This window comes from Giraffa tippelskirchi, chromosome Y (assembly GCF_054371585.1).
Source record: "Giraffa tippelskirchi isolate mGirTip1 chromosome Y, T2T-mGirTip1v1.2.pri, whole genome shotgun sequence".
NCBI classification, from domain to species: Eukaryota; Metazoa; Chordata; class Mammalia; order Artiodactyla; family Giraffidae; genus Giraffa; species Giraffa tippelskirchi.
Genome location: NC_137290.1, coordinates 14,351,444 through 14,375,659, shown reverse-complemented (window position 1 = coordinate 14,375,659; position 24,216 = coordinate 14,351,444). Strand labels below are relative to the sequence as shown.

The 24,216-nt window shown below is 43.8% G+C and overlaps 1 pseudogene; it reads right to left on the bottom strand.

Annotated features, from left to right (window-relative positions):
* LOC145537721 (MYND-type zinc finger-containing chromatin reader ZMYND8-like) overlaps positions 1 to 17,671 on the bottom strand; it is a 29,048-nt pseudogene extending 11,377 nt beyond the window's left edge.
* Positions 17,672 to 24,216: the final 6,545 nt, after the last annotated feature.

Below are 24,216 nucleotides of genomic sequence, written 5' to 3'. Positions count from 1 at the left end.
ATAAAAAAAAAATAAAATAAAAAGATGAGGAATTCCCTGGTAGTCCATTGGCTAGGATTCCGTGCTTTCCCTGCTGAGGGTGTGGGTTCAATCTCTGGTCAGGTTATGAGGAGCCCATAAGCTCTGTAGCATGACCAAAAAAAAAAAAAAGAGAATAAATCAATTAAAAATTGTGTTCAATTAACTTGATAGACCACTAGCTTGATATCATGGTATTTAACATCCTAACTTCTGAGATATTGAGAAGATTACTAAAAAATATTTTCTGCATGGAGATAACATGTGGCTGTTCTAATAACTTGCTTGTATGACTCTGTTCCCAGAGCTTATCGCCTGTGTCTCCGAGAGGCACTTGGGTTAACACGCCCACTGCCCTTCTGTGTGCACAGACTCTCCTGTCCACCATCCATGCACTACAAGGGAGCCTCCACAGTGGATCTGATGCAGTGGATGCTGGCCAGGAAGCTCTGCATATGCTGGGACCATCTCCCCTGAGTACTAGAAAGTGAAATTATGGAATCCTTCTTCTTTCCCATGAAAGGTGCCAGTGGGTTTATTACACAGAGGTGTTGCTGTCACTTTTTTCTCAGCCCCTCCCTTGGGTGGCAGTAATCTGGGGCTAAAGAGAAAGAAAATACTCCCCAACTACCGAAAGGGAGCAGACAACTTCTAATCAGAAAGACAGAGAACCATTTATTAAGGATTACACACTGTGCTGGTCACTTTTTGAGTACATTCTTAACTTTATGAGAAAGGGGCTATGTGACTTCATTCCATCAGAGCTCCTCTCTTCCAGAATCCATGATTTTTTTTTTCCACCTGAGAATTTTGATTTATTGGGTGTTTCGATAAATACAAGGTTACTTCTCATTAGAGTGACCACCACTATGACTAACGTAAAATGGAAGTCATTACATAGCTTGTTGTATAGAGACAACTACAAGGCCTCTACTCTTGATTTTTTTTTCATTTTTAACTCATTATTTTATCAAGTAAAGGAAATTTTATGTTTTTGTCCATTGTTACAGTAAGGGAAAATATTTTGGATATTTCGTGTTGCTTTATAAAAAATATTAAAACACATTTTCCTGAAATTTAATTTTTTCCATTTTGAAGTAGTATTTAAAACCATGGATATGACTAACCTAACGAGTGAGATTTGACTAGAATTTTTTCATATGTTGTAAAAATTCATACTTTTTATGAAAGTCAGTGGATTTTACAATACAAGGACCATGTCCCTAGGAAGATACATTATACGAGGCCATGTTCCTAAGTTTTGAAATGCAAATGTTGTTACTAAGGAAAATCCTATTCCCCAAGAACCTATGCTTTTTGCGACATGCTCCTCCTTCTCTGCTGTCAAGGTTCTCATCTTACAACATGATTTTGTTTTTTTTTTAATTTAATTTCTTTCAACCTCTTTTCCGTGGCATTTTTTTTTCTTTTTTTTAAGAGGCTGTGGAAGAATAGCTTCAGGTCACTTCCCATCCAGTGGTCTGAGCACTGACGTCTCCAGTAGGGAGCCACTGGGCAGGCACAGAGGGTATCTGTATGCCTCTAGACCAGAAGATATTAAGAAGAGGTGGCAAGAATACACAGAATAACTGTACAAAAAGATGTTCACGATGCAGATAATCACAATGCTGCGATCACTCTCCTAGAACCAGATATCCTGGAATATGAAGTCAAGTGGGCCTTACAAAGCATCACTAGGAACAAAGCTAGTGGAGGTGCTAGAATTCCAGTTGAGCTATTTTGAAATCCTGAAAGATGATGCTGTGAATGTGCTGCACTCAATATGGCAACAAATTTGGAGAACTCCACAGTGGTCACAGGACTGGAAAAGTTCGGTTTACATTCCAATCCCAAAGAAAGGCAGTGCCGAAGAATGCTCAAACTACTGCACAATTACACTCATCTCCAACACTAGTAAATTAATACTCATAATTCTCCAAGCCATGCTCCAGCAGTATGTGAACCAGGAACTTCCAGATGTTCAAGCTGGTTTTACGAAAGGCAGAGGAATCCCCTAGTCAAAGCTATGGTTTTTCCAGTAGTCATGTATGGAGTAGAAAGAAAGTTGAGTACCAAAAGAATTCATGCTGTGAAACTGTGGTGTTGGAGAAGACTCTCGAGAATCCCTTGGACTACACGGAGATTCAACCAGTTCACCCTAAAAGACATCAGTCCTGAATATTCATTGGAAAGACTGATGCTGAGCTGAAACTTCAATACTTTGGCCATCTGACGCAAAGGACTGACTGATTCGAAAGACCCTGATGCTGGGAAAGATCGGAGGTGGGAGGAGAAGGGAACAACAGAAGACGAGTTGGTTGGATGGCATCACCGACTCAATGGACATGAGTTTGAGTAAACTCCGGGGTGTTGATGATGGACAGGGAGGCGTGACTTGCAGCAGTCCATGGGCTCGCAAAGAAATGGACACAACTAAGCCGCTGAACAGACTGATTGAACTCAAAATCAAAGAAAGGGATTCTGAGAAATGTAGCCCCAGGCTAGGTAAATTAACACAACGGAGCACAGACCACTTGACTTACTAAACCCTTCTGCTTTACTTACTAGGGTGAATTGAGCTTTGAAAAGCTGACCTCACTGATAAAGAGACTTTGGACAAGTCAGCAGTGAGGAGACTTTTTAGTCACTGCTTTAATTTTCCATCTTACGAATCTGCACTAGAAACAGTCTGAATCTCATTTTCGCCACCTCCCTTGCAGTCAGAACGTAACCATGTGACCTAGACTCAATCAATTAGATGCACCCAGATGGTACCCAGGCTCAGCCAATCAAATACATCCAGATGGCACTTAAGACTCAATTACTACAGCGACATGGAATGTAGGCTTAGCCAATCGATACACCTACAGGTGAAATCAAAGCAAGTGGATTCTGATGCATGGAATTCAATCTAGCAGAGGTAGAAGAGACATAAGCCATCTCACTGGTGACAGCCGCTGTGTCTGGAGCCAGTGGTAGTGACAGCTCAGTTCAGTTCAGTCACTCAGTCGAGTCCGACTCTCTGCGACCCCAAGAACTGCAGCATGCCAGGCCTCCCTGTCCATCACCAACCCCCGAAGTCCACCCAAACCCATGTCCATTGAGTTGGTGATGCCATCCCACCTTCTCATCCTCTGCCATCCCCTTCTTCTCCTGCCCTCAATTTTCCCAACCTCAGGGTATTTTCCAATGAGTGACAGAAGATCCTGCAATTTATTTCTATATTGTCCATGGCTGCCTCTCCAGCCTTCCCTCCCAGAAATCTGAGTCACTTAATATTGTTAATCAGTTTCTTTCCTGCTCAAAGTTACCTGTAATGGATTTTATTCTTTTCAAGTAGAAAGCTGACACCCCTCTAACTTCGTTTTACCATCAAGTCTCTTTGCAAAACTAGACTAAGTAAAGAACAATGTCCAACCCCATGGGCAGTGGAGTCAGGGAGAGGCATTTTGTCAAATTATTATAGTGCCACAGACTCTGGGCCAGTGTCCCTCTGAGGGGATCACTGACCTGGGTTGTGAGTCGGGTAGACCCATTTGAATCCAGGTTGTGGTGCTGACTGACCTGTTGTGTGATATTGAGCATATCACTTTCCTCATCTCAAGAATGGACTGTGATTAGTACTTGCCTCCTCGGGTTGTCATGGAGACCAAAAGATTCCTGTATGGAGCAATCTCTCAACCACAAGCTCAGCACGTGGGATACACCAACACCAGTGTTGCTAGAAGGAATGAGAGTGACCTTTCTTTTGCTGGATTAAGAAAAAATAAGTAATAATAGAGGTGGTGTCCTCATGTAGTCCAAGATGAAGATGGTCTCTGAACGCTGCAGTTTAGAAAACAGTTACATGTTTTTGGTTTCGAATTTTTTAGTTTTCTTTCTTTTTTTTAATTTATTTATTTTAATTGGAGGCTAATTACTCTACAATATTGTAGTGGTTTTGTCATACATTGACATGAATCAGCCACGGTTGTACATGTGTTTCCCATCCTAAACCCCTCACTCGCCCAATCCTATCACTCTGGTCACCCCATTGCCACAGCCCTGAACACTCTGTCTCGCGCATCTGACCTGGACTGGAGGTCTGTTTCACATATGGAAATATACATGTTTCAACACTATTCTCTGAATTCACCCTACACTTGCCTTCTCTCACAGAGTCCAAAAGACTGTTCTATACATCTGTGTCTCTTTTCCTGTCTTGCATATAGGGTAATCATTACCATCTTCTGAGGTCCATATATGTATATACATATGGCATGTGTGTGTGTGTGTGTGTGTGTGTGTGTGTTATTGGTGCTTTTCTTTCTGGCTTACTTCACTCTGTATAATAGGATCCAGTTTCATCCACCTCATTAAAACTGATTCAAATGCAATCATTTGAATATATGAGTAATATTCCATTGTGTGTATGTACCACAGCTTTCTTATCCATTCTTCTGCTGATGGACATTTGAATTGCTTCCATGTCCTGGCTATTATAAACAGTGCTACGATGAACATTGGGGCACATGTGTCTCTTTCAGTTCTGGTTTCCTTCGGGTTTATGCCCAGCAGTAGGACTGCTGATACATATGGCAGTTCCATTTCCAGTTTTTTTAAGGAATCTCCACACTGTTCTCTGTTTCTGCTTTATTAACTACGCCAAAGCCTTTGACTGTGTGGATCACAACAAACTGTGGAAAATTCTGAAAGAGATGGGAATACCAGACCATCTGACCTGACTCTTGAGAAACCTGTATGCAGGTCAGGAAGCAACAGTTAGAACTGGACATGGAACAACAGACTGGTTCCAAATAGGAAAAGGAGTACGTCAAGGCTGTATATCGTCACCCTGTATATTTAACTTATATGCAGAGTACATCATGAGAAACGCTGGGCTGGAAGAAACACAAGCTGGAATCAAGATTGCCGGGAGGAATATCAATAACCTCATATATGCGGATGACACCACCCTTATGGCAGAAAGTGAAGAAGAACTAAAGAGCCTCTTGATGAAGGTGAAAGAGGAGAGTGAAAAAGTCGCCTTAAAGCTCAACGTTCAGAAAACTAAGATCATGGCATCTGGTCCCATCACTTCATGGGAAATAGATGGGGAAACAGTGGAAACAGTGTCAGACTTTATTTTTTTGGGCTCCAAAATCACTGCTGATGGTGATTGCCGCCATGAAATTAAAAGATGCTTACTCCTTGGAAGGAAGGTTATGGCCAACCTAGATAGCATATTAAAAAGCAGAGACATTACTTTGCCAAAGTCCATCTAGTCAAGGCTATGGTTTTTCCAGTAGTCATGAATGAATGGGAGAATTGGACTGTGAAGAAACCTGAGCCCCGAAGAACTGATGCTTTAGAACTGTGGTGTTGGAGAAGACTCTTGAGAGTCCCTTGGACTGCAAGGAGATCCAACCAGTCCATCCTAAAGATCAGCCCTGGGTGTTCACTGAAAGTTCTGATGTTTTAGCTGCAACTAATTCTTTGGCCACCTGATATGAACGATTGACTCACGAGAAAAGATCCTAATGCTGGAATAATTGGGAGTAGGAGCAAAAGGGGACAACAGGAGATGAGGTGGCTGGATGGCATCACCGCCATCCAGCGGAGTTTGGGTAAACTCCGGGAGTTGGTGAACGACAGGGAGGCTTGGTGAGCTGCGGTTCTAGGGGTCTCAAAGAGTCGGACATGATAGAGTGACTGAACTGAACTGAACTCATTTAAGTTTTATCAAATCATTCTGGAGATATAAACATGTTCGTGAAGCAAACAGTACGACTTTTCCTATTTTAGACGAATGTACACCCCCATGCACTTGCTGTCACCCTGTTACAGCATAGTTGAGAGATTTTGACAGACCACGTGGAACACAAATCCTAAAACGTTTATTCTCTAGCCTTTCATAAAAAAAAGCTTACGAACCCCTGACTGGAGCTTCTCAAACTTGGGTCATGTATCTACCACCCTTGAATGTAGAATGGGGTAGAAGATGTGTTTGATTTGTGTGTGTGTGTGTGTGTGTGTGTGTGTGTGTGTGTGTGTGTGTCTGCTTAGTCACTCAGTCATGTCCGATGCTTTGCAACCCCAAGAAATGTAGCCTGCCAGGCTCCTCTGTCTGCGGCCTTCTCCATGCAAGAATACTGGAGTGTGTTGCCATTTCCTTCTTCAAGGGATCTTCTCGACCCAGGGATTGAACCCAGATCTCCTGCATTGCAGGCAGTTTCTTTATCATCTTAGCTACCAGGGATGCCCACATTGTTTTGGGCAGAGACAAATATTGCCGCCAGCAGAGAACCACAGCAAACCACATGAAGCTAAAGTCATGTGGGCTGTCATTACAAGCTGCATTCACACAAGTGAATGCCGCCAAGTAAACTGGAGGGTGGAGACAATGGTGCCTGGAGACTTGGCTATGTGTCTGCCTTCTACTCTCATGTATGTAGGAGTCACTTGTGGTGAATGAGCGTGGCAAGTGCCCTGTGATCCAGGAGGAACGAAGGGCCCGTCCACCACAGTCGGGGCGAGGGGACACTCCTAAGTCCCACCTGACTGGGTGCAAGACTTCATGTGCTCGGGCCAGTGGGCCTTCTGGCAGGGATAGTCAGAGTAGCTGGTATTCCGCAGCAGTAGAAAACGGCCTCCTTCTTGCAGTTGGTACACCACAGCTTCCTCTTGGTGTCGGCCACTGCCTGCTGATTCTCCAGGTCCAGTTGCTTCTTCACCTCAGCAATGAGCTGGTCCTGCTCCTGTTCAAGGTTCTGCCACGTCTCTGCCTTGGTCAGCTCTGCCAGAGGAGGGTGGGGGAGAGGATACTGACTTCATCGCCCATCCCAAGCCATGGGCTCATTCACACCAGGTCAGAAGGTGAATCCTAACAGGTGTGAATCCTTGGGTCGGGGATGCCCTGGTCATATGAGCCCGTTCAGAGACTCACCCAGCTTTCCTGAGCTCCAAAGTCTTCAACTGTAGAATGGGCATCCACCATGCTGACCATGAATGTCAGCACGATCATGAATGTCAGGTCCTGAGGATACTGAAAATGTGGCCCTGCGGTGATTCTGCAGGAAGTACTCACATAAAACCTCTGAAAAATGTCCACTCAATTCACTTTGAAATTTATCATTTGCGTAAGCTTGTTTCTCTATCAAATACAGAGTACCTATGAACTGTAGGCACTGTTGTAAAAACTTTATAAATGTGAACTTTTTAAATCCTTACTCCAACTTTAAGGAGGTGTATACTCCTATAATACCCATTTCACAGATGAGGAAACTGAGGCACACAGCTAAGATGAGCAGAGCTGGGGCTACAACTTGGATATATTTCCTTTTTGATGTGTTTAGTGGCAGCAGATCTAATCTTCCAGACAGGGAATCAGGACTGATCATTGGAATGACAGGACAATTATCAAACTGCTCAGGCTACTGAGACTTCTCTCAATTTTACAACAGGTCAGAGCTCACAAGCAGGAGAAGCTACCACAGCTGTTGTGATGAATTTGTTGCTGATGTTGGTATTTGGAAGAGAGGAAAACGGGGTTCTGCCAGCTCCTGCTTCATACCTGGTTTCTACAGGTTAGACTCCCTAGGATTCTGTGTTCTCCCTAAGAGTGGTAAGGCGGTCTGGCCTACTTTTGACTCAGTGCACATTTGGGCCTAACTCTAGACATGTCAAGAAGTTCCTACCCAGAACCTTTGTCAGTGGAGGCAAGGTCAGCAGCACTTACCCAAGTTGTATTTCATGTCCAAGAGCTCCTGTTGGTGCAGCCACTGGAGATTTTTTTTTTCCCCATACAGTTATATATTTATTCCTTGTTCAAATTCTCCATTATTATTTTTTTAATTTTTTAAGTATAAATTTATTTATTTTATTTGGAGACTAATTACTTTGCAATATTGTAGTGGTTTTGCCATACATAGACATGAATCTGCCACGAGTGTACATGTATTTCCCATCTTGAACCCTCTCCACACCTCACTTCCCATCCTGTCCCTCTGGGTCATCCCAGTGCAACAGCCCCGAGCACCCTGTTTCATGCGTCAAAAATGGACTGGCGGTTAATTTTGCATGCGATCATATACATGTTTCAATTCCATTCTCCCAAATCATTACACACTTGCCCTCTCCCAAAGAGTCTAAAATACTGTTCTATATCTTTGTGTCTCTTTCCCTCTCTGTCTCACATTTAGTGTTATCATTAACATCTTTCTGAATCCCTTATATATATATATATGTGATTTTATATATATATGCATATATATATATAAATGCATTAGTATGCTGTATTTGTGTTTTTATTTCTGGCTTACTTTACTCTGTATAATAGGCTCCAGTTTCATTCACCTCTTAGACCTGGTTTAAATGTATTCTTTTTAATGGCTGAGTAATATTCCATTGTGTATATGCACCACTGATTTCCTATCCATTCGTCTGCTCATTGACATCTAGGTTGCTTCCATATCCTGGCTATTATGAACAGGGATGCAATGAACACTGGGGTATACATGTCTCTTTCAATTCTGGTTTCCCCTTTGTATCTCAATCCTCAGCCGGCGGATCTGTATGGAGACAGAAAGACTTATAAAGTGCATCTCGGTGTTTGCTGTCAATAGGGCTTGGAAACTCCAGCTATCATGATAGGGTTAATGTCATGTGCAATGTCAAAGAGTGGGAAGCCTGGTCTCTGCTGGCCTCCCCCAGATGGTTGTCAGTGGGTTAATTTAAATCCATGAGAAATTCTTCTTAAAAAAACAAACAAACAAACAAAAAAACTAATACAAGTGGTCCATCTTTTCTAAGAGATGCTCCAGTAAAAGCCATTTAAAGTGAAAAAGACCAGATTTTCAAAATAAATAGTACAGTGAGTGACCTACCTATGAACAAGTTCCATTCCTAGAGCACGTTCATAAGTCCAATTTCTTTGTAGAAGTCCAACAAAGTTAGCCTAAGCAACCGACTAACACAATCAGCTAGAAAGTACAATACCAGGTACATCACTGCTGTTTTTATGCTTGCTTATGTACATCCTGGGCTTGAAATAAAGATACTGTAATACTGCGCTCTGTACAGTAAAGCACACAAAGCACAACGACTTGTAAAGGATGTGTGCCGGTGACAATGTACTCCAGGGAGGTGAACTAACTTACAGGATTAAACATGCAAACATTCACGTCTTTCAAAATTTCCAACTTGAAGGTTCACACATAAGAGACTTCAGTTCTATTCAGCCCCTCATTCGAGTCCGACTCTCTGCGACTCCATGAATTGCAGCATGCCAGGCCTCCCCGTCCATCACCAACTCCCGAAGTCCACCCAAACCCATGTCCATTGAGTCGGTGATGAAATCCAACCATCTCATCCTCTGTTGCCTCCTTCTCCTCCTGCCTTCAATCCTTCCCAGCACCAGGGTCTTTGCAAATGAGTCAGCTCTTTGCATCCAGTGGCCAAAGTATTGGACTTTCAGCTTCAGCATCAGTCCTTCCAATGTACGCCCAGGACTGATCTCCTTTAGGATGGACTGTTTGGATCTCCTGCAGTCCAAGGGCCTCTTAAGTGTCTTCTCCAACACTACAGCTCAAAAGCTTAAATCCTTCTGTTCTCAGCCCTCTTGTTATCCCAATTCTCACATCCATACATGGCCACTGGAGAAACCATAGCCTTGACTAGACAGACCTCTGTTGACAAAGTGATGTCTCTGCTTTTTAATATGCTGTCAAGCTTGGTCATAACGTTCTTTTCAAGGAGTAAGCATCTTTTAATTTCATGGCTGCAATCAGCATCTGCAGTGATTTTGGAGCCCAGAAAATTTAAGTCAGCCACTCTTTCCACTCTTTCCCCATCCATTTGCCATGAAGTGATGCGACCAGATGCCATGATCTTAGTTTTCTGAATGTTGAGCTTAAAGCCAACTTATACAAAAATACATACACATACATGAATTAGAAAATGACCTTATGGTTAACAATACCTCTGAGAAAGGGTGGAGAATGAAACATGAATTCAATCAAGACAATAGATTTTTGTGTGTCTAGATATCCATTTCATGCGTTCTAAGAAGACATGTATGCACTGTTTGTAAAATGAGAAAAGAAAAAAGAAAGGTAAAACAGCAAGCTGCAAATTAATTTTTAAAAATAATGCCAAATGGAAAGTGTCAGGCCTCTAGGATACAGTGGCCAGGCAACCAAGGGGAACTAAACAAATAAAACAAGGGCTTTTTTTTTTCCTGTCCATGTGGCAAAAAAAGAGCTGGTGCCATGGAGTGCAGAGTAGGGAGGCTCGGTACATTTCACAGACTGTCTGTTCTTATATCTCGTCCTCTTGGAAGACTGAGGCTGCTGCTGCTGCCTTTGCTACAGCTTCTACTGGTGCTGCATCGTCTGCATGTGCCTCTTTTGGGAGGACGTTTGAAAGTTACTTGATGAGTTCCACACAACCGGTTGCATAACCAGGGCAGTCTCCTTCGGTAAAACTGGCCTCTGCTTTTTCACCGGGTTTCTCATGCTGCTGGTGATGGTGGTGATGGTGGCTGGGCCATGACCATGCAGATGGTGCTGTTGGTGGCCGTGACCCCAGCTGTGGGAGTTTGGGAGGATGAGTGGGTGAGGACCAGCATTTCGGGGGGAGACTGGCTGCCCACTGTTGTGGATGATGGAGCTTCACCTACGACGGAAGCCAACACATGGAAAAACAAAACAGAAAGCAGACGGGACTCAGGTTGACCTGCAGGGTCTCCAGGCCAGTGAGTTCTAGGTGACCATCCCAGGCTGCCATGCCAAGGGCCTCCGCATGAATGGGCACATTCTTGCTTTATATGCTTAGGCCACTTCTTCAGCATGTGCTAGCTTCAAATATCAGGCTCCTTGGGTTACTCAAATGTGGGCTTGCTCACATTTGAGAAACTTGTCAAGGCCTCTGAGAGACTGAGGCCAACATGACCCAGCCCTTGGCCTGGAGTTGCCCACCTGCTAGTCGATGACGCACTGGCTGAACAGAATCGCTGCAAGTATCTTGTTTTACAAAGTTAGAGTTCAGTAAGCACTTTGAGAAAGACTTAGCCAAAGGCCCTCTGGTCATTAACAGAAATACTTTGCTTGGACAGGAAACCTACAGAGCATGTACCCCAAGGAACCAGACAGCCTCCCAGTGGCCAAAGCACTGAATACCAATGAATTACCCAGAACGAAGAGTATTCCCTTTCATCTCTTCTAATTCCTTCCCGAAGAGTCTCAGTGTGGTCCTGGCAGTTTTGACACCTATCACTCAAGGGGACTCAACACCAAGGACAGAACCATCCCCAGCACAATGGTATTTATGGATAATTTAGAAGCCTTGCTTTCGTTTTCACTGCAGTTATCCATTTTGCATCTTTTAGGCACAGCACAAAATACTGCTTTCCCTACTGTGTGGTAGTTAAGTTTAAGTTCAAAATTGAGTTCATTTTTTTTAAACAGCTGCTGCTTCAGATAAGAAAATATACTAAGGCAATAAGTGAACAAGCAGGTTTGGGGAATGACAAAAATAATGACTACGATTGCCTGATTTTGAAAAATGCTGCCTTTTGGAGTGCATCTACTGGGAGAAAATGAGCTATGAGAGTGGAGGGCAGGATTTCAACAGACAGCAGGGAAAATTTGGAAGAGAACAGTTTTAGCCAAGACATGCCCAGGAATAGGCAGAATTTTGGAGGGTGAGGTCAGGCAGTGAGAAGGGCTGGCCCGGGGGTGACCACATGAGTATTCATCTGTAAGGGGAAGGGGTCCGTTACAACTGCAGGGGCCCCAGGCACTGGAGAGATGAACATGCATCCCTAGAGAGGATTCCCTTGGGTTCACACAAAAAAAACATGGATGCAAGTCAGCATCTTTGATCTGAGACAATGTGCCTGGACATCAAACTGGGTTCAATAAGGACTGAAAGTGAGGTCGCTCAGTCGTGTCCAACTCTTTTGCAATCTCATGGACAGTAGCCCTCCAGGCTCCTCTGTCCATGGGATTTCCCAGGCAAGAATACTGGAGTGGGTTGCTATTTCCTTCCCCAAGGGATCTAACCAACCCAGAGAAAGAAACCTGGGCCTCCAGGATTACATGCAGATTCTTTATTATGTGAGCCACCAAGGAAGCCCCTAATGACAACACCTTTTTTGAGGGGCTCAGCATGCTTCCACTGCATGGCTCCATGCCTGTCATTTTTAGATTTCTGTCACCCAGAAAAGATGTGAGTTCTTGATTATTCTAGGGGAAATTTTCAGTTAAGTGTCGTTCTAGGAAAACCAAGTAGTGTGAAAGGAAAAGAGTGCTGACAGGCTGACTTTTCCACCCGAGGGGGGAGGGGGTCTTGGTGGTTACACAACTGACTGGCCCTCTTGCTCCTCCTGGGAAGAATTCAGCCCAAGTCCTGGGCCAGAACACAGGGTGGGGCTGGGAGAAGATCTCTACCTAGAGTGAGGTTGCCCCCATCCTTTCCCAGGACAATCTTTAAGATATCGGTCACAGCCTCTACCCCTTCCCCTTGCAGGGGCAGAAGTGGCTTTGAGCTTGCCCCTTGTGAAAGGCAGAGATCCCACAGGCAAGGCTTCTAACTTGCAAAAGCAAATTTAGGGCCTCTCTTTTCTGCCATGTGATTAAAAAATATACTGTCCTTGAGGATTAGCTAGTCTGATACCTCCTTGGGCAAAGGGCAACCACAAAAAGGTCCTTTCTCCCTCTCATCATGCAAAAGCAAACAACTGGCTTTGTAGAGTGGTAACTGCTCTGAAAGAGTCCCATTCGAGCTCTTTTCCAAATTAAAAAACAAACAAACAAACAACAACAACAAAGCAGCAGTATGCAATCTGAAAACTTTCCAGGCTTGACACACTTTTGGGGAGTTTTCATTTAGTCACTAAAATGTTTTAATTTGTAAAGGATATGGAAGTTTTACGGGGGTGGTGGGGAGGGAGAGGAAAGTCCATGGAAAATTCCATTTGTGCTAAAAATTTGGGAGTATATACTCACCTGCTGTCTCAAAAAGAAGTGAATTTCTTGAAGGTAAACACTTCAAAGGTGACCCCAGCCAACTAGCCTACTTATATCAGACTTAGGTCGCAGTCTTGTACATTAAAAAAGGACTTTTTAAGAGAAGGCTGGAAATGACTGATATGACACATGTAAGTGGAGTCAAGGTCCTGAAGCGAGTTCTCTTAGCCTCTGCTCTGGAATCTCTAGCTAGAAAAGCCATCTTTCTATCTGAGGATTCAGTTTCTCTGTATAAGCTACACTCCTAACTGAAGATCACTTGGAGGTCACCAAGCACTCTTCAAAACACCAGTCACTTAATAAACACGTAAGTGAAAGCACACCTTTGAAAAGATGCTCAACTGCAAAGTCTGACATGAAGCCAATTCCTCAAGACCGAAATCATCCTCAGGTGGCTCTGGATTGCAACCTCTGTGAAGGTCCTGTAACTGACTTATTGTTTCAGAATCATCCTTTGTGTAAAATTCCCACCACGTTCAGAGGATCCTAGAGAAACTTCCTTCCGACACCAGTGAGAGGAACAGCTCAGCTTCATTTTATCACCTGGAGTGCTTTCTATTAAGGGGGGAACATGACCTCTTTTAAAGCACTCATATGTTTTTTTCCCTTTTCACTGCAACTGCAGGAAGCTCAGGGCCAAAGGGAAGAGTGACTTCGCTAATTCTGAAGGCTGACATAGTTATTTCTGTATGCAAAATTTCCCTACATCTCTCACCATTTCATGTTCATTTTTCTCGCTGTCTTGATTTCCATTTTATCAGTATATCTGAAATCCTTTCTGGAAGCAGTGAAAAAACCCACAACTAAACAAACAATCTACTTCAGAAAGAAAGGAATAGTATAAATCTGTCACTCATAGGAACACTGCCATCTGGGACCCAACAATTCCACAAACTTTATGGAAAAAAAATGCTACTCCTGTTGCTTTGTGCAGCATCAGAAGTGGTCCCTCAAACCCCAATCCACACAGAATTGGATGTTTCAGATGCCACTCATAATTTTAAGGGATGAGGTGGTGATCCATCCTTCCTGACTGACTCAACTGCTCTCTCTCTTCCTGCCCTGTATCACTGAGAGATATTCCATCCTCTTTCAATGAATTCCAGGAACTGAGGTTCAGGAACAGTTCACAATGATACAAACACAGAGGATAAAAGCTCAAAACCAATCCCCCCTCCTGCTTTAAGCAGTGAGACTAAGAAAACCCCAGGGGACACAGAACTGAGGAGATGGGTCCTGTCAGAAGCTGCCCGTTGTCTGCTTTGTCACTAAGTCGTGTCCATCTCTATTGTGATCCCATGGACTATATAGACCATCAGACTCCTCTGTCCATGGAATTCTCCAGGAAAGACTACCGGAGTCGGTTGTCATTTCCTTCCCCTGGGGATCTTCCCGATCCAAGGATCAAATTTGCATCTCCTGCATTGGCACGCAGATTCTTTACCACTGAGCTACATAATTAAACCTGGCTATCCGTGTCTGTAACTCATAAAGTACAAGAGGTTTTATGGCTACAATCTCCAATTTGTTCTTAGGCCATGTTTCTCCTGGGCCCATAATTAATTCTTATCTTTCTTGGACATATCAACACCCACTTGCCAAGCCAGCTGAGAAATTCACTGACTGCTTCACCAATGGGCTAAATATCTTTTAAATCATTCCTATGATCCACTGGTATGGACCTAACAGAAGCAGAAGTTATTAAGAAGAGGTGGCAAGAATACACATAAGAACTGTACAAAAAAAGATCTTCACGACCCAGATAATCACGATGGTGTGATCACTCACCTGGAGCCAGACATCCTGGAATGTGAAGTCAAGTGAGCCTTAGAAAGCATAACTAGAAACAAAGCTAGTGGAGGTGATGGAATTCCAGTTGAGCTATTTCAAATCCCCAAAGGTGATGCTGTGAACTGCTGCAGTCGATATGCCAGCAAATTTGGGAAACTCAGCAGTGGCCACAGGACTGGAAGGGTCAGTTTTCGTTCCAATCTCAACGAAAGGCAATGCCAAATAATGCTCAAACTACCTCACAGGCTGCACTCACCTCACAGGCTAGTAAAGTAATGCTCAAAATTCTTCAAGCCAGGCTTCAGCAATATGTGGACCGTCAACTTCCAGATGTTCAATCTGGTTTTAGAAAAGGCAGAGGAACCAGAGATTAAATGGCCAATATCCGCTGGATCATTGAAAAAGCAAGAGAGTTCCAGAAAATCATCTATTTCTGCTTTATTGACAATGCCAAAGCCTTTGACTGTGTGAATCACAATAAACTGTGGAAAATTCTGAAAGAGCTGGGAATACCAGACCATCTAACCTGTCTCTTGAGAAACCTGTATGCAGGTCAGGAAGCAACAGTTACAACTGGACATGCAACAACAGACTGATTCCAAATAGGAAAAGAAGTCCGTGAAGGCTGTATATTGTCCCCCTGCTTATTTAACTTATATGCAGAGTACATCATGAGAAATGCTGTGTTGGAAGAAACACAAGCTGCAATCAAGATTTCTGGAAGAAATATCAATAATCTCAGATATATGGATGACACCACCCTTATGGCAGAAAGTGAAGAACTAAAGAGCCTCTTGATGAAGGTGAAAGAGGAGAGTGAAAAAGTTGGCTTAAAGCTCAATGTTCAGAAAACTAAGATCATGGTATTTGGTCTCATCACTTGGTGGGAAATAGATGGGGAAACAGTGTCAGACTTTATTTTTGGGGCCTCCAAAATCACTGCTGATGGTGATTGCAGCCATGAAATTAGAAGACGATTACTCACTCATTGGAAAGAAGGCTATGGCCAACCTATTTAGCATATTTAAAAGCAGAGACATTACTTTGCCAACAAAAGTCCGTCTAGTCAAGTCTATGTTGTTTTCAATGGTCATGTATGGATGTGAGAGTTGGACGGTGAAGAAAGCTGAGCTCTGAAGAATCGATGCTTTTGAACTGTGGTGTTGGAGAAGACTCTAGAGATTCTCTTGGACTCCAAGGGGATCCAATCAATTCATCCTAAAAGAGATCAATCCTGGGTGTTCATTGGAAGGTCTGATGTTGAAGCTGAAACTCCAATATTTTGGCCACCTCATGCGAAGGGTTGACTCATTGGAAAAGACCCTAATGCTGGGTAGGATTGGGGGTGGGAGGAGAAGGGGATGACAGAGGATGAGATGGTTGGATGGCATCACCGACTCGATGAACATGGGTTTGAGTAGACTCCGGGAGCGTCCTGGTGTACTGCAATTCATAGGGTCATAAAGAGTCAGACTCGAATGAGCGATTGAACTGAACTGAACTGATGTTCCACTGCAGGGTCTGCCAACATACCTGGGGTGTGGCAAGTTTGAAAGGAGCCACTGCTGGTTCAGTCCCTAACAGCAGTAAAGGGAGAACTGCGAAGACTCAGGCAGCCGTTCACAACTAGGTGAGATTTAACTTTGTCAACACACTTTTGAAGTCCTCCACTGGGTAGATGCTACTGACATCCAGTTGGTAAAGGCCAGGAGTACTGCTAAACATCCTTCAATAAACAGGACAAAGAACTGTCCAGCATAAAATGTCAATAGCGCCAAGGTTGAGAGGCTTCGGGCCCATGTCAGCTAAATGCAAATATGGCAGAAAACAGGCTCAGGTGCGCATCATACAATGCCCCTTGGATTTCTACAGACCTAAAGAAGAACTCAGCAGTCTGGTGCCGCTCACTCAGAAAGCCTTATACTCTAGTAAGAAAATGTATTTTGAGATGCCTTGGCAGTGTGAGGGGAGGTAAGGGAGAATAAACTTATCAAGGTCTTTGAACTGAACGCTTTTATCAATTTCAGCCCTGTCCAATGTCTTAGCATTGATAACCACTTGAGGCATGTAAGTGAACATATTGGAAAGGAAACTGCTTAGGTCCAAAATGACCTGACTGCTGGAAGCAATTATTACTTTCTAAGAGACTTCTTCTCCTGTGCTCAAAATCAACCACATTGGGTATCAAGAAGGTTAAATGTAGGCAGGACCAGCTCAAGTCCTTGTCCTGCTCAGTAACTAGCTAGGTGACTTGGAGCTAACCCATGCTTTCTTGTGCACACTTCATGATGTCTGAGGGTGACATGTCATATGATACTATAAATGGCAATGTGACATTCTAAAACCAAATCAAGAAAGCAGAAACTGGTACAGTCACTTACCCTCCTGCTTGGGAGATGTTTCTTTGGGTTCCTTCCTAGGTTTTCGACCCTCCAGCGCAGAAAGGTCTTCTCTTAAATCTGTGACAAATCCGCTCTCTGAATCAGAATCCAGGCTCAAATGCACTCTTAGGGAGTCAGTCTCAGCTTTTCCCTTCAGCTTATCGTTTGTGGGATGAGGAAAGGATTTTGCTTTGTCTGAAAAGTCCTTCTCCAGCTGGGGCCTCATCTTCTCCTTGACTGATCTTGAGTCCACTTTCTCACTGGCTGGTGACATGCTTTCAGCTCCTCTTCCATCTCTACTGGGTTCAGCAATTTGGACTTTTTTTTTTTTTTTTTTGGACAGCAGATGGCTCTTTTTCCATCTGAGACAACTCTGTTTTCAGCATCTTCTGGCTCATTCTTGGACCTCTGCTTCTCATCACTGATAGGGTAACTTCCACTACTATCTGACTTCTCAGTATCCCTGGAATCCATGGGCTCGACAGTCATATAAACATCTTCTGAGATTTCAGTTATGCCTACATTAAAAAAAAAAGAAGAAGAAAACAGGATGTAGCATACTCACAGAAAAAGGAGCAGGACCAGAAAACCACAAATATTTAACATGCTCAATGCTGAAATAAAAATATATATATATATCACATTGCATCACACTGGCCTGGTGGCGTTAGCAGTAGACTTAAGTTGCAGGTGAATACAGGTGACAAATGGAACTTGCCTGGAGAGTGTTTCAGGTACTGACATTCAAAAATGACATTGGACCAAACCACGTGAATTCCTCATTTGTACAGAGCTCAATCTTGGCAGCATAGGTAAGTACTGGGAAACATAGAATGGGAGGAATGGAAGGGAACACTACACAGGATTTGTTAAAACTGGTCAATTTTCAGTTCAGTTGAGTTCAGTCGCTCAGTCTTGTCTGACTCTTTGCGACCACTTGAACGGCAGCACGCAAGGCCTCCCTGTCCACCACCATCTTCCGGAGTCCACCCAAACTCACCCCCGTTGAGTCAGTGATGCCATCCAACCATCTCATACTCTGTTGTCCCCTTCTCCTCACGCCCTCAATCTTTCCCAGCATCAGGGTCTTTTCTAATGAGTCAACTCTTCGCATCAGGTGGCCAAAGTATTAGAGTTTCAGCTACAACAGCAGTCCTTCCAAAGAACACCCAGGACTGATCTCCTTTAGAATGGACTGTTTGGATCTCCTGGCAGTCCAAGGGACTCTCAAGAGTCTTCTCCAACACCACAGTTCAAAAGCATCAATTCTTCAGCTCTCAGCTTTCTTTATAATCCAACTCTCACATTCACACATGACAACTAGAAAAGCCATAACCTTGACTAGACGGACCTTTGTTCACAAAGTAATGTCTCTGCTTTTTAATATGCTGCCTAGCTTTGTCATAACTTTCCTTCCAAGAAGTAAGCGTCTTTTAATGACATGGATGCAGTCAACATCTGCAGTGATTTTGGAGCCCAGAAATATAAAGTCAGCCACTGTTTCCTCATTTATTTACCATGAAGTGTCGTGACCAGATGTCATGATCTTAGTTTTCTGAATGTTGAGCTTTAAGCCAACATTTTCACTCTCCACTTTCACTTTCTTCAAGAGGCTTTTTAGTTCTTCCTCACTTTCTGGCATAAGGGTGGTGTCATCTGCATATCTGAGGTTATTGATATTTCTCCCAGCCATCTTGATTCCAGCTTGTGCTTCCATTTTACAGATTAGAAATAAAAGAGGGCCTGAGAAATCCCTTGTCCTGGGACACAAAGAAAACCAAGACAGAGAGGCGAGGACAGAGACATGGGTTCTTGAGTCACCACTTGGGCTCTTCCCACATATTCCCAAAGCATTAAGTCTTTTACTCTTTGTGTCCAGGACTCAAAGAAATAAGCCAAGCCTTAAAGCAGGGAACGCAAACTCACTGCCAAAGAGCCACGTGGGACGAGCAGACGTGTTATTTAAGAAGCAATGATTTGACCCAATGCTTTCCAATCTTTCGTTATTTGTTACTTTTAACTTAGAATGTGCTGGCCAATTCAGAAACCCGGAAGTTTCACACAGAAATTAAGATTTTAGGCTTGCCTGAAAGAGCAGAAGACCTGGCCATTCTGGGTCCCAGGGCTTCAAGGCTGGCTGGGGCTGAGAACTACTGGCCCATTTCAGGTGGGGGAGCACTGTCTCCAGATAACCCAGCTGCCCAGCCCCCATCTGGCTTCCTGCCCTGAAGCAGAGCCAACCACCATTGTGCTTCTACTGTTTTTCTACTTGTAACTGAGTCCAGAGCAAAGGCACACATTTCCATGTCTCAAGCAAAAGGAAAAACGATAAAACAACAGGAGTTTCCTACATATACAAGCCAAAATTGGGGGAAAGCCTATTTCTAACAATAATTTCATTTAACCTGTTTATGTTTTCTACTCTCAGTAGTGAGCGTCTTCCATCTGTAGGTAAATAATCCGTTAGCCTACAAGTTTGAAAAGAGGAAATCCCCATCGACTCTGTATTGTCTTCATTCTAGAGCAACGGTTACCATTAGTGGGATGATGAAAGAGAAAATTGTAAAAGGGCAAGAGCCACAAACAGCCCAGCAGGATCAGGAGTGAACTATATCCACCTCCTCCAGGGCTCAAAGGGAAAGAATCTAAAAACCAAATCTGGTTTGATTTCTGGATCTCAGGGCTGGTGCAGTTGGTAACTAAAGGTCGGACCCAAGAATGACAAGCATGACCACATTTGCTTGGATACTGGAGCCCAAAGGAGGTGAATTCAGATCCTGCTCCTCTGCTTCTATTAGTTGTGTGACCCTGAATGGGTGAACTACCTCGCTGAGCCTCAATTTCTTCCTCTGGACAATGGGTTTGATAACACTTTCAACCTTCCAGGGCAATCTTTGCACAGTGCAGGGGGAAAGGAAGTCCTCTGTAAATTCTTATTGACAATAACAAATCGAGGAGCTAGACTAGCTGCCTGGAAGAACCCAAGAAAGATATGGACTGCATAGTTCATCCACGTCACTCAATGACCTAACCAAATGGACAACCCAGCAAGGAGTGCTTTGGTTAGACAGCGTAGGTGACACCCAGCTACAGGTCCTTTCTCACCCGAAGTTTCAGAGCACCCAGTGAAAAGGAAACCTGAAGATTCCTTAAAAAACTGTAAATAGAATGGTTATATGACCCAGCAATCCCACTGCTGGACATACACACCGAGGAAACCAGAACCGAAAGAGACTCATGTACCCCAATTTTATTCACAACAGTGTTTACAATAGCTAGCACATGGAAGCAACCTAGATGTCCATCGGCAGACGAATGGAGAAGAAGGCTCTGATCCATACACACAATGGAATTTTACTCATCCATTGAAAAGAATGCATTGGAATCAGTTCTAATGCCGTGGATGAAACTGGAGCCTATTATACAGAGCGAAGTAATCCAGAAAGATAAAACACCAATACAGTATATTAATGCATATATATGGAATTTAGAAAGATGGTAATGATGACCCTATATGTGAGACAGCAAAAGAGACACAGATGTTAAGAACAGACTGCTGGACTCTGCGGGAAAAAGCAAGGGTGGGATGATTTGAGAGAATAGCATTGAAACATGTATAGTATGTGAAATAGATCGCCAGTCCAGGTTCGATGCATGAGACAGGGTGCTCAGGGCTGGTGCACTGGGATGAATGACTCTGAGGGATGGGATGGGGAGGGAGGTGGGAGGGTTGGGATGGGGAATGCATGTACACCCAGGGCTGTTTCATGTGAATGCATGGCAAAAGCCACTACAATATTGAGAAGTAATTAGCCTCCAATTGATATAAATTTTGAAAAAGAGGTAAAAAATAAAAAGAAAGATTAGAAAATATTTTAACTTAGTGATATTAAAAACACAGTGTATCAGAATTCGTGAGATGCATGTCTAGAAGTGTTCATAATTTTAAATGCTGTATTAAAAAAGAATAAAAGCCTAAGGCAATGAAAAAAAAAAACCTCCCTCAAAGTGTTCAGCAAAGGCTATGTATAGGAAAGGTGAGGGATGGATGTGATTAGCTCTTGCAAACTTCTTGGTGTCAGATCTTGTGTTGTTTAAGTAAGTGGTGGTCAGCTAACAGTTTTCCTGTAATCCTCGAGGGAAGCAAATATTATTCCCTATTCCCTATTTCCCAAAAGGATAGGTCCCAAGCTTGACATTCACCCTCCACGGTCCTGGTTGGGAAGTGGGGGTTCCCTGTGCAGACCAGTTATCCTAGTCATGGAGCATTCATCTAGCACCCACTCTTGTTACTTCCAGCAGTGCCCAGTCCCACATGGAAGAGGCAGTTCTCAGTTCTCTGTGCCCTCCTCTTTCCAAGGCCCCCATACACTGTCCAGCCACCTTCAATGAGGGAGCCAGGTACCCAGCATGTAGCTGACCCTCAGCCTCCTCAGTCTACCCAGTTGGAGAGCTGGGTCCTGTAGACTGTGACCCATGCAGATTGCCACAACCATTCGGTCATGGAGGTGGGGATGGAACACGTTGGCCATTGCTTTCAAACCTGGTCCAGACCAGTCAGTGGCTTCAGCAAGGGCTCTGGGACTCTGCAAGACACAGCTTGTTCCCAAGCTCCACAGTTCATTCCCCATCCCAAGGCCCAAGGGCCTAGAGGGCTCTGTGGGAAGGCTGTAATATATCTCACTACACTCTGCTCAGAGGCTTTCTGTTGGTGGTGTTGGGGTTTCTAACTCCACTAAAGGTCTTGGACTGAGGCCCGCAGCATTGTTTTCCATCCTGCCTCTATTACAGTATCATCCTTGATGAGCTTATTCAACCTGTGACTAAAAGTTGGTAACTTGGACCATCACGGGCCATTTCCAGTAGCCCGAGGACAACATTCTACTCTGTTTCTATAAAGCAGGGATTTCAACTTCACAAAGTCATGTGATGTAAAAGGTTTCATTTTCCTCTAACTGAAATATTTAACTTATAATAATGTCTCCATCGATATATATTGCAAACGAGGCTACCATTTATTTATTCACTGCTGGAATTATACTTGACGTGTAATATGATTGAAATAATTATCTTTGGGGTATAATTGCATTACAATGTTGCTTTAGTTTCTGAGTACGTATGTCCAAGTGAATCCATTTTAGGTGTACATATATCCCCTCATTTTTGGATTTCCTTCCCATTTAGGTCAACACAGAGCAGAGTCGAGTCCCCTTGTTCTTTCACTTTTCTCAAACTGTAACATTTTCGTAAATGTTAACTGGAGGTTAATTGCTATACAATATCGTGATGGTTTCTGCCATGCATCAACATTAATAAGCCATAAGTATATCGGGGTCCCGCCCACCCTGGAGCCTCTCCCACATGCCCTCCTATGCTATTTTTCTGGGTTGTTCCAGAGCACTGCTTTGCATTCCCTGCTTCGTGCCGAGGAAAATCCGAAAGATGATTTTTCTGTATGAAATATGTAATTTTCTCTGTCTCACATGTGAGAACATGGGTGCAGATTTTTCTACGTGAAATAGGAAATATGTACTTCATGTTTGAAAATCTACTTGTATAATTTTTTCATCATATATGGAATCTTGTCTGTTTCACATGTGGATATCTGTGCACACTTTTTCCTACATGAATGGGGAATTCCAGATATTTCAGATATGAAAAGTTGAGCATATTGCTTTCCTGCCTGAACTCTGAAGTTGTATACATTTCCTATGTGAAAATCTCAATGAAATTTTACTGACATGAAGTATGCAATTAAGATGTGGGAACCAACAGGGAATTGGAATTCTATTTCATAAAAGAAATTCTGGGCACCACTGTTTCTTCATGAAATACTTAATTCTTTGTATTTCTTATATAGAAAACAATGACTGTCCACCATGAAATATGGAGTTCTCTGTATTAACTGCATCAAAATCTAGGCACTGATTTTCCTTCATGAAACTTGAACTTCTCTATATTTCACATCTGATGATCAGAATGAACATTTCCCTATGAGAAATACGGAAATCTCTGCATTTCATGTAAACCATTGGTTCTTCAGTCTCTGAAACATCTGTTTGCATTTGTGTCCCTGTGCGTTACACGTGTGTGTGTATACGTATGTGCTTGTGTCACCTCTTCCTCTGTGTGTGTGTGTGTGTGTGTGTGTGTGTGTGGCCTAAGGTAGGTGCCCAGTGTGAAACACCAGACATCCTAGGAGGCAGAGTGTGAGCGTTGCATCTATCCAGGCACTTAATGTGAGTGTGCCCACGTTAGCTCTGTGGCCGAGAGGAAGAGAGGAAGCAATGGTCAGGAGGAGCATTTTGGTCCACTTGAAACACTTGCAGGAGGAGTTCTGCTTCTCTGGGAAGTGCATCCGCAGGAGCACATCCTTAGCTGCTGGGGTGCCTGCTCTGAGCCGTGGGCCAGGGCAAAGGCCAAGAGCTGACAGACAGCAGGCCAGAGGCTCCAGGGTGGTTTGGCTTGGGGCTGTGTTGTCGGGCCCGAAGAGCAAGCCGAGGAAAGTGTGCTGCTTCATCCTCAGAGGATGGCTGCATTCCTGACATTGCTCAAGCCTAAGGCACACGGTTAGGGATGGACTCTGCAGGCGGTGAACTTTGGTGAGGTCAGCGGTAACAGCGCCTCCCCAGCCGCCCCCCAACCCCCACCAAACCCCCGCTCTGCTCGTGGCTTGCCGTTTAGATCCAAGGTGAGCACCTGTGTCCCTGACGTACCCACGAACCTTGTGTCACCTGTGTGAACCCCTGAGCACACAGAGTCGCCCGCTTCCCCAGTGGCAATTTCAAGCTTGATGGCGGCTGCAGTGTCACCTTCAGATTCCTTGCCTTCGACTCAGCTGGCTTGGCTCGCCCAGTCGCTGGTCTGGCAAATCTACACTGATGGTCAGGCAAACAGCTTGTGTGGACTGGCACGCTGTGCACTGAGCCAAGTTGGGCCCCTGCGTGCCCAGAATTCCAAGGGGTGTGTCTCATGAGCGAACGCCTTTTGACTCCATTTGATTGGTTCTGAGATGAGGT